Source organism: Aethina tumida, chromosome 1, assembly GCF_024364675.1.
Source record: "Aethina tumida isolate Nest 87 chromosome 1, icAetTumi1.1, whole genome shotgun sequence".
NCBI lineage: Eukaryota > Metazoa > Arthropoda > Insecta > Coleoptera > Nitidulidae > Aethina > Aethina tumida.
In genome coordinates this window covers 69,988,971-70,005,328 of record NC_065435.1, presented here as the reverse complement: position 1 = coordinate 70,005,328, position 16,358 = coordinate 69,988,971, and the positions used below count along the sequence as shown (strand labels likewise).

The following is a 16,358-nucleotide window of genomic DNA, read 5'->3' as shown; positions in this document are numbered from 1 at the left end:
AAACGAGGTGAGAAGTACGGATCCATTGATATTTTAAATTGGAAAAATGCACTAAAACCTTTCGCGGTGATGTGTTCCAGATAAATATGGAAAACAGCATTCCAATCAATAAAGACACAATCGTCGTCTGAACAAATAATGCGTCAGTCAGGAAAACATTCGGCACAAAACATTAATAAAGGTTGAACATACGCGGAGCTCTTGTTACACGTTTCATCCCTTAAACTGCGGTAATGAGGCCACGTAGCACATATCTCATGCTTTTAGAATAATTCGCACCTTCGTTGCGCCCCACGATGGCAAAGATCCACACAGGTGTTATTTTAGTTGCTGCGTGAGGTAATCCCCAGTCTTTGTAGGCGTTTCACTTGAAAGCCCGATGTAGTTCGTCCACAAGCACGGGTTTTACCGCCCTAATTGCTGCCAACCGTAGCTCATGTCACGACACCAACTAACTCCTTTCTCTCGTTTCCGCGAGATTAAAATTAGTTTCATTAAATGTTTGCATAAATCTCCTTAATTAAATCATATTGCTGCGAAAGAACTAACGTACCACCCATATTCCGGGCGAAATTCGATTTGTCCCGTATATTTGATAAACGACACGAACGTCGTATTAATTCATCGCAACTCCACTGCACATCGGCGAAACCATTTTTTGCACGGGACTTCATCAACCGTTAACGCCGTTTGTAATTTCGGTTTAACTTATTACGGAGATTAAATTACGCAGCCAGCGGACCTACATCATTCTCGCGGAGCAGATAACAACGTAATATTTAACAATAATTTATTTACGACACGTACACGTCAGAATCACGCAATTTAGTTACACCTCTACTCCGATGAAATTCTTGGATGTAGAGTAATTTATGCATAGGGTTGTTAATGGACAAAATATGAGGATACGATTCAATAAAATCCTAAAATTACTTTTTAATACTTATTTATTTATTATATTGTGCGAGAGTTGATAAAGTGATAATGGAATTTATTTTTGTATGAAATGTAAAATTAAATTTAATATGATGATTTTGATTTTAAAATTTTGTTTAATACTTGTGATAAATGTGAAATTATTTTTGTTAAAATATACAACAATATTTATTAAAATAAAACACTTCCATTTAAATTGATGACCTTTATTTACTAACCTATCAATATTTGTAATTATTTCCCGATGTATAATATTGAACTACAATAATTTTTAAAATAGTAATAGATTCATAGATTAAAATTCTGTTTAATTTAATTTTATTCAAAACACACACAACAAATTTTTATAATTTAATAATTGTGATAAATGAGAAGTTTATTTAGTTTAAAATTTACATAAAATAATATTCAATAAAATACTTACACCAATAAGGTTACTCTGATTTATTAATATTTCAGTAGTTATGATTATTTCTAGAAGTTAGATATTAAAATAGTAAGAGATTCTTAGTTTAAAATGTTTTTATTGCTGGATGTTGACATAAAATTTACATAAAACAATATTCATTAAAATATTTTAGTTTAAAGTCGTCATCTTAATTTACAAATTGTTTAGTATTTTTAATAATTACATAATGTAAAGTATTAAACTACATTTTTAAAATTGATAACAGACCCATAATTAAAATATATTTGATGTTGAATATTAACGTAAACTGGGCAAACTAAAATCTCAAAAAAACATTAACGTTTAACATGATGAGAGAAATAAGAAAATTATTGTTGTTAAAATATACATACAGTGGTGGCAATAACTATAGGAACTTATTAAATTGTATTAAAATATGAGCTGTACTACTTGAATTGGATTCCAGTATATGTAATGTCTTTTCTGTTATTGTTGTGTCTACTATACAACCAGACAAATTAATTTTATTCTTTAATGAATTTACGACTTTATAGTATATTAATGATCCGTGACGGTTCAGTCGATTATTATTATTATATTAATCAACAATGAGCTACTACACATTGAGGGGACGATGGTGTGATAACAATACTAAAATTGTGATTCGTTAAAAGACCATCAATTTCCTAATATCAACCCTACAGAAAACATATAGGATAAAATTGATAACCGACATAAAAATTACACAAATTTAAACGAACCCTTCAAGAAGCTAAGACGAATATAGGCATGAAATATTTCGGAAATTGGTTTTAATAATAATTTAACCGTTTCTCATTTAGTTGATAAAAAAATCTTTCAAAATTAATGTTGCTTTATTTATGTCCAGCTTAATTAAGATATTTTAATGTAATATTTTACAGAATAAAAAATATTAGTTTTTAAAATAGAGTATAAATCATCATTAGACTAAAACAATATTATTTTAATTGTTGACATTAAGTAAAATAGTTACGGCCATAACATTGTAAAATGACCAATACAGTATATCAATACTAATTAAAACGATATAATTTAATGTCTCGATCTTAATTTTACAGTATTTCTGATGATGACTTGAAATTAAATATTTTAAAAACTGGTAATTTAACCAATTTATGTTTTAAAATATTTTTGTTGATGGATGTAAATATGAAGTCAGTGTAATAAAATAACTTAATAAAACACTTAACTTGTTAACATTTTAATTTATACGGTGATCCTGAGTTTACAGTATTAACATTAAATACACTAATTTTGAGTATCCCAGAATGGTGGAAGCTGTTTTATTGTTGGTTTAAAAGTTCTGTTGTTGATGCAATTTTATTTATTTTATGCAACATTCATTTAATTTTTTAATATAGTTTATTAAAAACTTATTTTGATAATATATTTGTTGTAATATGCAGTTGGTATTTTGATTTTTGATATAATTCAAATTGTTTACTACAAAAGACGCACAGTATATTAAATTATGACATTTTTCATTTTCAAGATATGCATGGGTTAAAATATTTTTATTATTGTATGTTGATATGAAGTGAGAGATTCCTAAAATAATTTAAAACATTAAAATTTGTAATGTTTATTAGTTATGAAAAATCATTTAATATTTGGTAGTTATGGTAGATATTAGTTGAAACATTTGAATATATTATACAATAAAATGTTTATTTTGATTTATTAGTATATACACGATGTTTCGCAACTTATCCGATAAATTTCAACTACATACTGTTGCGTAAGTAGTCGCTTTATCAAAATAAGTTGTAAAAAAGTTCAAAAAAGAATTTAGTGTGTGAAACCTGAGTTGAAAATGATAAATTACCTCTACCTCCTCGAATACTGAAGGTTTCTTTTATGGGGACATTTAGAAATGAGGTATATCGAATAGGGGGTAAAAATATCAAAACAGCCAGCGATAATTTGCGTTTTCGAGATCAGCAGGCAAGAGGAAAGAACATTTGAACTAGTCTGCCAAAATTGGATTTGGGGGGCCCGAGCTGGCATTCAAATCAATGGAAACAACAATTTTGAACAACTTTTATAGATTGATTGAACTTTTGAAAAATGGTCTTCTTATGTAACAGTGAGTATGTGGTTAATATTCGAAGTTGTGAAACACCCTTTATTATTTCTTGATATTTTTAAAAAGAAACCAACTAAATTAAAACAAAATTGATGATATTATTAAATTATCAGTAAATAATATGCAATTGGCTTAAGTTTGTTAATTAGCTGTAATAAAGAATGCAGTATTGTTCTCTATCAATTTACAACAATAGAAATAAAATGCTAATTAATGCCTCCTCGCCCCTTTTCAATTTACTTTTTGCACATTCCGAGACAATCATCCATCCTGTGCGCAACAAAGTAATATTTTCGCCAAATAATTTATTTACGACACGCGTACGTCAACATTGGGGGACGTAATTTGGACTTTCGGGTCGGTCACGTGACAGGATCCGTCTGGCCCCAACTTCTCGCATTTCGGGACGCGTTAGTCGGACCATTATTTAAACCGTACGCAATCGAAATACGACTTTTGGAGCGTTGCCGGGGGAGTTGGACATGTGAGGCACGTACGCGGGCGCACAATAAAAATTATTCCTACAATATCACTTCGGAGTTATTTCGGAAAAATTGCCCGTTTTAAACTTTAAACAGCAATGTTTTTAGCGAAACGTGGAGGGTGGAAGGCAAGAAGTTCGGGGTACTGTGCGTTAGTGGGTCAGTTAAATTTTAGATCTGCATGGAACAATATAGAGGTGACCTATTTCGAGAAATGTAGCTCATTGAAAAATTCAACGCGAGATTAAATGACACTCTTTGCATATAAACCAATTTCAAAAACGAGTGTCGCAAACGTGTTCTGAATATTCAAAGGTTTATTAAAAAAATGTGTCTTAATTTAAAAACATTAGTTGGGAAATTTAATATAAAATACGATTAATGAGTTTTCAACGAAATGACCAGAGATTTTATGAAGAGTATACAGCAAAGAAGATTAAATGTTGAGGCGTGTCGAACATTAGGAAGGCAATATTGGTAGAATGCCATCACTAAAATGTTCCATACACTGCTCCAAGAAATTAGCGCACCACCTATAATTTAGTAAACAAATTTTTTTATTTAAGTAAATAGTACATTGTTTGTATTAACTTTGACACACTCTCATATATGACTTTTGAAAAATGTTTAAACGTTTTCATTTCTGGTAAATTAGTACATTAGTTTCTAACTCATTTATCATCCCCATTTTCTTTTTAGTTAGCGTAGAATAAGCTAATGGTTTGGTGTATCCCATACATCCCCCATTGCTGTATGTACAACGGTACATGGAAACTGGTAACCATACTAAGAGAAGTCGGGGTAACAACAACGGCTCAAATATCGTTTTTTGAGACTTTTAAATTTGAGACTCGTTCGTGAGTTTCCACGGCAACCTTAATGCTGAGCATACATTTTAGACATTTTAGAAGAATCACATACAGTCTATGTTGTCCGAAATTATCTTGCTGACGTTGGTATTAATGCTATGGCCTGGCCAGCTCGCAGACCAAACCTTAATCCAATAGAACATATCTGGGACATTCTTGGGAGACGTTTAAGGGACCATCCTAACCGTCCGAATAGCTTAAAGGATGTGGAGCGTCTTCTACTCGACATGTGAGAGAATTTGGACCAAAATGAAATACGATCCCATATTTTGGCTAAGAACAAATGTGAGGCATTTAGGGTCATTTATGGTAGAGGTGAAAATACTCCATATTAAGTTAAAAAATTTTAATTTTTTTAGATTAACAATATTTTTTAAGATTTTTTATAACAATTATAAACAAAATAAATAAATATAGAAAAAGTGAATACGTATATCTTTCCCTTTTTCAGAATATATTAATAAAAATCAATTTCTTGGAGTATTTTAAAAATATAAATTTAAAAATGAAAACATACTGACTGACTGATCACATAAAAATACAATGTATAAGAAATTAAACATGTTAAATACATAGAATAAAAAACAACTGGTTTTAAACATTGAACAAAACATGGAATATAATAAATCTCAACGTGAAAAAGAAATTAGTTTAAAGTATTGTCTGGCAAGTGCTCCCGAAATCCCTTTTGTCTTTCAAAAAGTAAATGTAAATGAGTACGGCCACGCTCCGGAGGTACGAGATTTTAAAAGGTGTATGTGTATCCAAACGGCTTCTGCGTTATTCAAATATTTGCCTTGTTTCATAAGTTCGTGCTTAAAAGCTTAAAACCAGCCTTGAAGGATAATTTTCCTTTTCTGAATTTTTTCCGCATAAGGAACTGCGAAAGTCGTTATGAAAAATGTCCCTCGGTTGCCATGAATAATAAAAGTGCCGGTTGATAAATGCGCAAGACTCGAAGGGAATATAATTAATTTCTTTGTACAGTTAAATTATATGTAAATAATTTTCAATTATAATTTTCAAGTCAAGTGAAAAAATGAATGTTTGCATTAATTTCTTTGAGCGTTTGTCCCCGTTATAAATTTGAACGGTACCCGGCGCATTTTTTTCTGCTAATTTAGGGCCTTATAAACTTGTTTGGAGACCCAATTTTATAAATAATTCATGTCAATGTGCAATTTAAAAAGAGATTTTTTACACTTGCCCCTCCTATCGTTATGTATGAATAAAAATTAAATCATTCAATTAATTTTTTCTTCGACGTTTAAATGCATCGATCAACCACATAAAGTATGAATTTCCACTTTTACGGGAATTTATATGAGTTATTTATGAAAGTCATTCGATATAACGCAGTTCATCACTTATCCAAACGACACTAAAAACGAGAAATGTCTTTTTGGTAATATAATACTTTTTATGGGTTTTAGGACAATTAAATTCTGCTTTAATTGCAATAATAAAACGTCTGTATAAACATAAACATTTTTATATTAAATAAATAAAAGTTAATTTCAATTTTTTATTGCTTATTGGATTTTTTATTAACCAACATTAGTTAATTTTATATTATTTATGTTATGGAGTAAACATTTTATTTATATATAAAAAAAGTGTTAACTTTAAATAATTATTTGATTATGATGTAGATAAAGTGTGTCCAATCTAACTGTAACTTTTTTATTCGTAACTCTACTTTTAAATTAAATCATGAAATAAAGTATGAAGAAGTTCATATACTGACTTGTTGGTAGCAAGAATTAAACTAATTGTGTCATCATAATAATAAATTTTAAAATAGATGTGTAACGAGTAATAGAGAGTAATTTTATATTACATATTATATTATTAGAGTTATTATCCATTAAAATCTTATATCAATAAAAAAAGGTGTTTCCATCTTAAATGGGTCACACTGTATTCTATGTGTATGGAATACACAATAAAACTGCTAATCACTGATAATAACATAACTTAATTAAAATAAAATTATTACAAAAATAGTAAATATTAGATATGTTAAGTTAGTATGGATTAGGTTAGATTAGATTAGATTAAAATTGTGTATCCAAAATCCATTTATATGTTCCTTGCACTACCTCAAAGAGATATTTCTGATGCAAAAGTAGATATTCAAAAGAGTGCTGCTTCAATAGCAGAGGAGTTAGACAGTGTGGAAGTTGACCAATAGGAATACCTACGCCTTTGGCCAGTGGGTAATAGATTTTCAAATATGAGATTTTTGAGATGAATATCAGCCTATTCTTATACAGTTAATTCATATTCATAGCTTAACTTCTAATTTGTTAGTAAAAAGTTCTAACAATATTACTAACAGTGATGAGATGAATGTTGACAGTACATTCTCAACTACAGTACTTGGAAACTTAAGGAAAAAGATAATACATTTAAAAACAGTTTATTTTACTACTTCCCACACATTCCTCTTGGTCAACTTTAATGACATCTAGCAATTTTTTAATAACATTTTAAATATCTACTTTCTTTCATCATCTGCCTCTCAAGATGCTGACGGCCATATCTGAGTACCTTGTACTTAATATAACGTTATCAAGTATGTTAGGGCATTTTAAACAATCTTCTAAAATTTTTACCCTTAACTTAAATTTACAATAAAACTTGATTCTGATTAAATTTGCCTAGCAAAAAAATTACAAGGAAAACCCAAGAATTCGATTCGTATAATTAACTTCAAAGCAATTGAATTCTTCACTCGAGTTCAATTGTTTTGGGGAATTTAAACTTTTTTAAAAGTCTATAGATCACAGTCTTCGAGTAAATTATCGGCTTCGAATAAAATTAAAATGAGGGAACATCGAGAACAAGATTCGTAAAATAGTTCGAGTGGAAGCAATTGCTATTGTAAGTGCGAGTGTAAGGTTTTCATGCAGCAAGGGTTCGGATGGGAAGTGCATTTTTACATTCTCCGGAGGCAATTTCCAAGTTTTTGAATACGGCGTATTATTCGATTCAGATTTAGCGTTCTGTCAGTGGAAGGTGTTGCCCGGAACATTTTTATTTTCACCATTTGCCTGTTCTTTATGAAATCGAACTATTATTGAGTTTATCGGAAATTTCCGTGCAACGTTTTCATGTTCTTTGTCTTTGGTTTTCTCTGTATTTTTTAAAAACATTTGTTGCTACAAAAACAAAGTAATGAATGACGTCGTTAGTTTGGTGTCAGAAGTTAGAACCTGAGTCATTAAAAGTTGCTTTGTGCGAATATAATCTTGTTAATACAAAGCTAACTAAAAAAACACTATAACTCTTACTTAATCAGAAAAATCCATTATTTTGCCTGTTAGTCATTAAAGAAGGAAATTGAGGATGGCTGTAATTTTTTTGGCAAACAGGGACAATCTCCTCAAGCTCGAACAGTAATTAAGTATTTGTTTTTTCTTCGCTTCATGAATTATTTTCTCTCGGACTTTATTTACATAAACTGAAAGTCATTATCAAAAATTTCGCTTTGTGCTCATGAATAATAAAAAACGAACACTTGACAAATGCCTGCGTTCGCGGAACTTAATTAATTCTTTTTTTGGAAATTAAATTATATGTAAATGAGTTTTAATTATATTTTCCGTTGAGCAGAAAAAGTTGCAGAATTAATTAGAATGTTTGTTAGCATCTTTGCTTTCTGTACGATAAGGGATTTGGAAAGTTCTTTTGGGTGAGATTAGTACAGAGAAATGCATATTTTTATTAAAAACCTTTTCGTGACACGCACAGCGAAATTTTTAATTAAAATTACAGTCCACAGAAACGCAATCTTTAAATGGATCTCGAATCTAGTTAGTATGAACTTCAAAAACAAATACACATACCACTACTTTTTTGGGTTTTTATGTCACATCCCTTAATTAATTAGAATTTTCCTGTTATAGTAAAAATAATTTAAATATTTTAAACAACTTCTCATGCCTTAAAAAAACCAATGAAAAACGTTGCAAACCCAAATAATATGAACGCCCTTTTGCCAAATTCGACTCCCCCGTCCAAACCCACATACAAATAAATGGATTGAAATCCCTGTGAAACATTAAAAACCCATAATAATTACCTGTAAAGGTCGCCGTGGTGACCCGTTCCGGCGCCAGGTCGAAGGGGGGAGGCGACCCCCCCAACCACGCCTACCACATGCCCTCCTTGATCCCGACTGCCTCCTGCAACATGAAAAAAATCCAGTTATTAAACACCCGGGGACAACGTTTTTTTTTATTTGCAACTCCGTGCTCCCTACAGTTTTTGCCTCCGAAAAGTTTTCGATGTACAAACGGGATTAACGCAAATGTGATAAAACATTCGAATCTGCGAAGGTTCAAGTTTATTATAGTGTATTAAAATTGTCCCAAGCGAGAACTTGTAATTTAATATTCGTGATTTAATTTATTTTATTATTCGGGAGAATTTTGATCGGTCAAACAAAGGATGTGGCAGTATTTTATCCATCTACGTTTTAAACAGCAGCTTCCTATAGATGAAAAATTGTGTATAGTGAAGCTTTCCTTTGAACTCAGATATAAATTGTGGAAGGATACACAACAATATTAAAATTAAATAATATTAAATTAATTTTTTTGTTTAATATTCCTAATACATCGAAGACAAATGCATGTAACTGAGAAGAAAAGATTCAAAAAATATTTAAATTAAATAATATTAAATAAAAATTTTTAATTTAATATTTCTAATACATCGAAAACAAATGCAATAAAATTATATTTTTTAATATATTATTTTAAATACATTATATTTGTTTTATTCAGTATTTTTTAAATTATTGAATTAAACAATTATCACAATGTTTAATATCATAAAAATACTAATTAATATGTATTAAATCCTATAACTACAGCAACAAAATTGAACTAAATTTTTTAATATAATATTTTTAAATACATCGACAATAAATGTATGAAAACATTAATAACAATTTTTCACAAAATGCTAATACATATGTATTAAAGCCTGTAATTATGGAAATAATATAAATAAAAAATAAATTTTGTATTGTACTAACTTGATTTAAATATTTTCAACAAAAAAATTTAACGTTTTTAAGTTTTTGATTTAATATTTCTAAATACAGCGATAATAATAAATTCATCTAACTGAAAAACAGTAAAAAATTATATTTATATTATTCAGTATTATTTTAGTTTATCTATTTATGTGCCACAAATTTTATATTTACAGGAATATGTAAATATTAATCATAAATTTTAATATACAAAAAATTCTAATAAATATGGGTTAAGATATACAATTATACTAACAAAATATATAAAAGTAAATTTTGTATTTTGTTAACTTCATATAAATATTTCTTCTGAAAAGATTGAAAAAGTTTTTAATTTAATATTTTTAAATACATTGATAATAAATACACGGAACTGAAAAACAGTAAAAATAATATTTACTTTGTTCAGGATTATTTGAACATTTCTATTTATATTCCACAATTTTTTTTCTTTATACAAATATGTAAACATTAATCACAATTTTTAATATCACAAAAAATACTAATAAATACATATTCAAATCCTGTAATTATGGAAATATATTAAATAAAAATTGAATTTTGTATTGTGTAAGCTTTATTTAAATATATTTACCAAAAAAATTTAAAATGCTTTTAATTTAATATTTTTTTACACAACGATAATAAATTTATCGAACTAAAAAATAATAAAAAAAATTATATTTACTTTGTTCAGTATTATTGGAGCATATCTATTTATATTCCTCAAATTTTATATTTACATAAATATGTAAACATTAATAATAAATTTTAATATCACCAAAAATACCAGTAAATATCCATTAAAGTCTGTAATTACACCAATAAAATAAATAAAAATAAATATTTCCATTAAAAAAATTGAAATAAATTTTTTAATCTAATATTTTTGAATATACTGATAATAAATGCATGAGACTGAAAAAATGGTAGTAAAAAAATATTATTTACTTTGTTAAGTGTTATTTGGGTATATCTATTTATGTTCCACAAATTTTATATTTATAGAAATGTATAAACATTAGTCACAAAAAATTCTAACAAATATGTATAAAAGCATTTAATTATGGAAAATTAATATAAAAAATGTAATTTTTGTTATTTTTTTTTTTTAATATACCGAAAATAAATTTATAAAAATGAAAAATGATTATTATGTTTTCTTTACTTGAGCATATTTATAAATTTTTGTAAATACTAATAATTCTTAATACTCGCAAAAAGTATAAAGTTTCTAATTATACAAACAAACAAACAAAGTAAAATAAAATTGTGCCATATAAAATTCATTTAAATATTTCTACTATCGATTTACTAGAAATGCGGCTATTATGTTCTTGATATTTCTATCCAACATAAGCTAAATTGAAATAAATGATTGGCCGTTCGAACAATATGCACGGAATAAAAAGTTTAATTAAAATTTGAATCACGCAATCGCGAGCTGTAACAAACATTTCTATAAAAAAACATAATAAATAAAAATCATCGCAAAACTAGTTAAGTAATGAGTAATGATTTCCGGACGTTAATGAGAAAATAAAGCGCATCGAATAATGTTTGTCTGGCGAAAAAAATCACCTCCATTTAAAAAATTACTATTTTAAAAGGATGAAAGCGTTTAAAGTGAATAATGCCTCTGTTGTCTGGAGTTTTTTTGTTATTATTATTTTCAGACGCGTTATCTGTAGCTGTAGTGGAAATCTGAGCATTCAAAATTAATGTTTTCATTCATGAAGGAAAAAAATGGCGGTTAAATGTATTAACGCCTATTACTAGGCACTTAGAAATTAATTTTATGGTATAATGCATCGTCATGATCGGTACTTATTTTTTGTGATTTGAGTGTTGTTAAATAAATCATACATTGTCTAAATAATGCTTTTAATGTGGGAGCACACTTTTTCATCATTTTTCATTATCTACAGACGCTTTGTTTCAATTCCCACAATCCATTATTCATTTATTTATTTATCACATCAGACATTAGGTACGAACATTATGGTAATTCGACGGATTTCAATGTCGTGTGTTTGCCCAGACGCTTTTTTCATACTTTCGTACCACTCAAAGTGAGTGTTTCCACACTTTTTCGGTCCTAATCCAACCGAAAACAAAACGAAATACGAAACATTACTTCTTTGCTTTCAAAATGAAGGTCAACATTTGCATATTTTACGACATGACGAAACCTTTCCATCCTTTTTGACTTGGCTATTTTCATAATAAGATGGGTGGTGATGAGAATTTTTAAAAGATTATTAAATTGATTAATTAATTGAAAAAGAACCAAATCAAATTCGTTCACTTGTTAAGTTTCATCCTAACACTATTTCAAGTAGCTTTACATATTTTTTGGTCTTCCTTACGTTCACATTCACAGAAAATTGAGCAATAAATGTATAAAAGAAACTCCAATTCGTTCCCTTGATAGTTTCACTTCACATGTAAAGCGTTACAGCAAATTAAATTACTCGACAACATTTGTAAGGAGCTCCAAAATCTTATTGGTTAACTAATCGCTTTAGCTCCAATTCCTGCAATTACAAAGTCTGAAAGTGGAGTTTTGAAAGAGCAACGTGTAAAAAATGGTCTGGTCTCGATTTAATGAGCGTGCGAATGGCTGTTTCATGTGTCCTTGATTCGTGAGATAAGATCGTGCAAAGAAACGTAATAATTAGTTTCGGGTCTGAATTATGTGTTTGTTTTCGGAGTTTTCGGGAAAAAGTTGCGCGATACTGGGAGAAAGTCGTCGATATAAAAATCAACTCTGGAAACCAATCATTCTGTTTGCGAACTAGTTACAATGTCTGGAGTGGAACTCGTGTCGACTTTTATTGTGTAAATATTGCTAACATATGCGGCTTGGAAATTGAATGTCGGGCAAAAAGAGTTAACGCTCGCCCTTTGTTCATTATTTCGCTTTTTCGAAAATGTATTTTGTGCTTATAGTGCGCTTTTAAATTGGTTCGAATCAATCAAATGCTGTGTTTAAGAACTTGTGCTTTCTAGACGTTTTCAATTTGATACGTTGGACTAACATTATTTTCGTGATTACAGTTCAACATTCTTATACTCATTTGTTTCAAAATTACTTCAGTAAATTAAACTGTTTAATTTTTTGAAGTTTGACTTCCTTCTGACCCTTGATGTCTTCAAAGTGTGCAAGTGATCACTGAATTAAGAGTTAATTCTATTATCTACTCTACGAGAAAAATATTCAAAGTATTTTATTTATTTAAATATATATTATATAAATTATCATTCACACATGTTGTTAACGAAAGAGGTGGTCGTACGATTCTGTGCCTTGTATTTGATACGTTCGCCTACTTAAGGCGCCCAGAAGAGTAATAATTGTCATGGGTATATTTAAATTTATTATAATTCTTTGTAAAATTCAGTTGTAATGTTTTTGTTCTATACAGGATTTCGCAAAAGTAATGTATCAACCGAGAAAGCAATAATCAATTCCAGTTTTATATTAAATTTGAATGAATATTTTATGAATAAATTCTCCAACGGCACTTTTAAATATGCCTCTTCACGCCAATTCGTTTCATAAGTAATTCTTTAATATTTCTATTTGGTTATAACATTCGTGCATACGCTTTAAGGTCCGGTTAATATTTCTAAATACTAACACAAACGGTGTTCTCGAACACTGCCGATTTTCAGTTTTAAAAACTACTTGACCGTTTATATGTCGGGTGGGTTCTGTTGTGGACTGATTTTTAATACTGCATCTCTTATTTATTACGATATGTCGTCAACCAGTAAAAACACAAAAGAATTAATTAACATAAGAAATATATTCCTAATATGAATACTTTAACAAATATGGGACATTTATTTGAAATTGTACTTTTTTGGTATATCCCTAACTTGTTTTGTCATAATTATTTTCATTTTCCACAGTAGAAAGTATGAATTAATAAATCTGTGCTCATTTATTTCATTTAATTGTGATATGGTTCATCTAAATAAACAAGAAAGGATCGAGATTTTAATGATGAACGATTATAGCGAATCCGAGTTTTATTATTTATTCTATGAGGTTTAGCCTGAATAATCGAATTTTGTGAATAAATAATTTAACATAATGATATTTTTTAAAACAGCATTATTTTTTCTGATGAATGTATTTTTCACCTCACTGGCAGTGTAACTATAGAATAAATTCATACCTAGTATCATCAAAAGCTTAACATATGGAATGCAATTGTTAGTCTTCATGTAATTAGATCCTTCTTCATTGAAGACGTCGCTTCCCTCATTTCAATCGCGAAAAAAGGGAATATCTTAATGTGAGATTTTCTAACTGATGGTGAGACAGAAAAGGATCCATAGTGTGTCCAGGTCTTCCGATTTATCTCCAATTGATTATTTTATCTACGGTCTGCCCAACAGAAAAATATCAGTTCGAGAACATGTTTTATTACTATCAAAAGGTTCAAATATTATTTTGTCAGTTATTTTGTTATTCTTGTTCGAGAATCAATATCACCTCATAAAACTGTTTTTTTATAATTTATTTTTATGTATATTTTTTGATCTCGTTCAAATATTAAAGATAACTTCAAATGAATGTTTTTTTGTAGTGGCGCAAAACTGATGTGAAGACTTCCATACTGAAGACCAGACTAGAAACTAGCTATTAGCTAATCAGATGTGATTGCACTAAAGATATAAAAAGACAATTTGTTAATTTTATTTGTACCCCTCTAAAATACAGTTTTACGCATTAACTATTTCTTATTATTCAAACTATTTATTGAATACTTTAGAGATTTCTTTTGTCTTTTTAGTTATTTTTACTTACCCTCTAGTATACTCAGTTACAGTATTCATAATTAAATATAATCTGAAGATGGTATTCAAATGATACATATAATAATCAAGTTTATAAAGAATTATCATAAAAGTAATTTGAAATAAATTATAAGATGTATATTTTTACTTTGATTATATATAATGCAATAACTTTGTATTCAATTTTAAGTAACATCCTTCAGATTTTATTAACTAGACATTCATCAGTACATCAAAGGTATGAAACTGTAGAGAACTCGACGAAATAACTTTGATAATACACAGGAAATTGCAGAGCAAAATTTTTCGAACGCTCAAAGAAGATTAATGCATATCCACGAAGGGAAAGTAAAATAAATTAATGCATATCCACGATAACACGGTAATTTTACGAGGCGTTCCAAAATAGATGATTATTATTAATATTAATTATAATTAGCAGCCGATCAATCATGTATAATATAAACAGGATTTGTTTAAAAAATAAACATTTTAAAAATAGTTTTCAGTGTTTTTGTTTGCTGTAATGCATGTAATCATGCAAAAATAAAATTGATTATACATTTTACTATACTGTTTAATTTTATTAAAATTTGTATGTATTATAGAATCTTTTTAAATACACCTTATTTTTCAACATATTTTACTACTCAAAAACAAGACGCTTATTATTATAAATAATTATAACCCTGCCAAAAATGCACTTTTCAAAGAGTTTTGAAAAAATATTTGTGTTTAATTTTTTCTCAATTTGATTTTATTTATATATCACTACTTTTTGTATATCAAGTTACTTTTTATATTAAGGTAGTTTTTGATATAAACAACATACTATTTTTTGTCCTACTTTTAATTGTAAAAACATTGAAAATTAAAAATGGCGGAATTTAAATTAATAATTTTTTCGAAAATTTTAAAACTCTTGAATTATTAATTATGGCTTGTAGGAAGAATGTTTTTATATGACATTTATGTAACATTTATTCAAGATGATCAAATGTAATCCAATAACAACTCCCTTTTCAGTATGTAGAGAATGAAATTCACTGATACTTGAACCAAATTAGAAAACCTACTAAATATTTCCGTTTTTAAGTATGTATTTTGTTTCCATATTAATTATATTCTTATTAAAACAATATTTTATGTATCGTAATTGTGTCAAAAATGGGATAAACTTTCTAATTAAAATGCATCAGTGATAAAAAATTGACTAATTTAACTAATCATCAAAATAATCGTTACACCTAGTACTAAGTACATTTTAAAGAATGTTAGTGCCCTTAATGCATCCATAGTAAATAAAATGTCACTAATAGTCAATAGTAGTAAGTTACATCCTATACTTTATGCTTCATTGTAATTAACTTCAATAAATTCTTAAAATATTTTCATTTTCTAATATTGCACCGAAATATTAAAATATACTTCAACTTCAAATAAAAGTTAATAATAATAATTAAGATTATTTAATTTTAAATTTAAACATAATTGATTTGATATTAATTAATTACTCGAACTCACCAAGTTTAAATCAGACGTTTTCCCTGCTCGTGATTAGACTGTGTACCGATCGTAATCCATAAACCGTCACTCATGGATTGTCACTCGGACGAAGCATCAATCGAAATCTATTAACTCGTCCACGCAACAGAAACAATTTAAACCTGTAATT

The 16,358-nt window shown here is 28.3% G+C and overlaps 1 protein-coding gene across 3 annotated transcripts in view; it reads right to left on the bottom strand.

The window, feature by feature from the left end:
* Positions 1-16,275, bottom strand: part of LOC109608827 (uncharacterized) — a 127,453-nt gene extending 111,178 nt beyond the window's left edge. For all 3 annotated transcript variants that reach the window (XM_049965793.1, XM_020025377.2, XM_049965794.1), the window contains exons 1-2: positions 16,208-16,275; positions 8,912-9,014 (exon numbers count right to left, since the gene is read on the bottom strand). The gene's annotated coding sequence lies outside the window, so the exon portion shown is untranslated. The remainder of the gene's footprint in view (positions 1-8,911; positions 9,015-16,207) is intronic.
* Between the last annotated feature and the right edge of the window lie 83 nt (positions 16,276-16,358).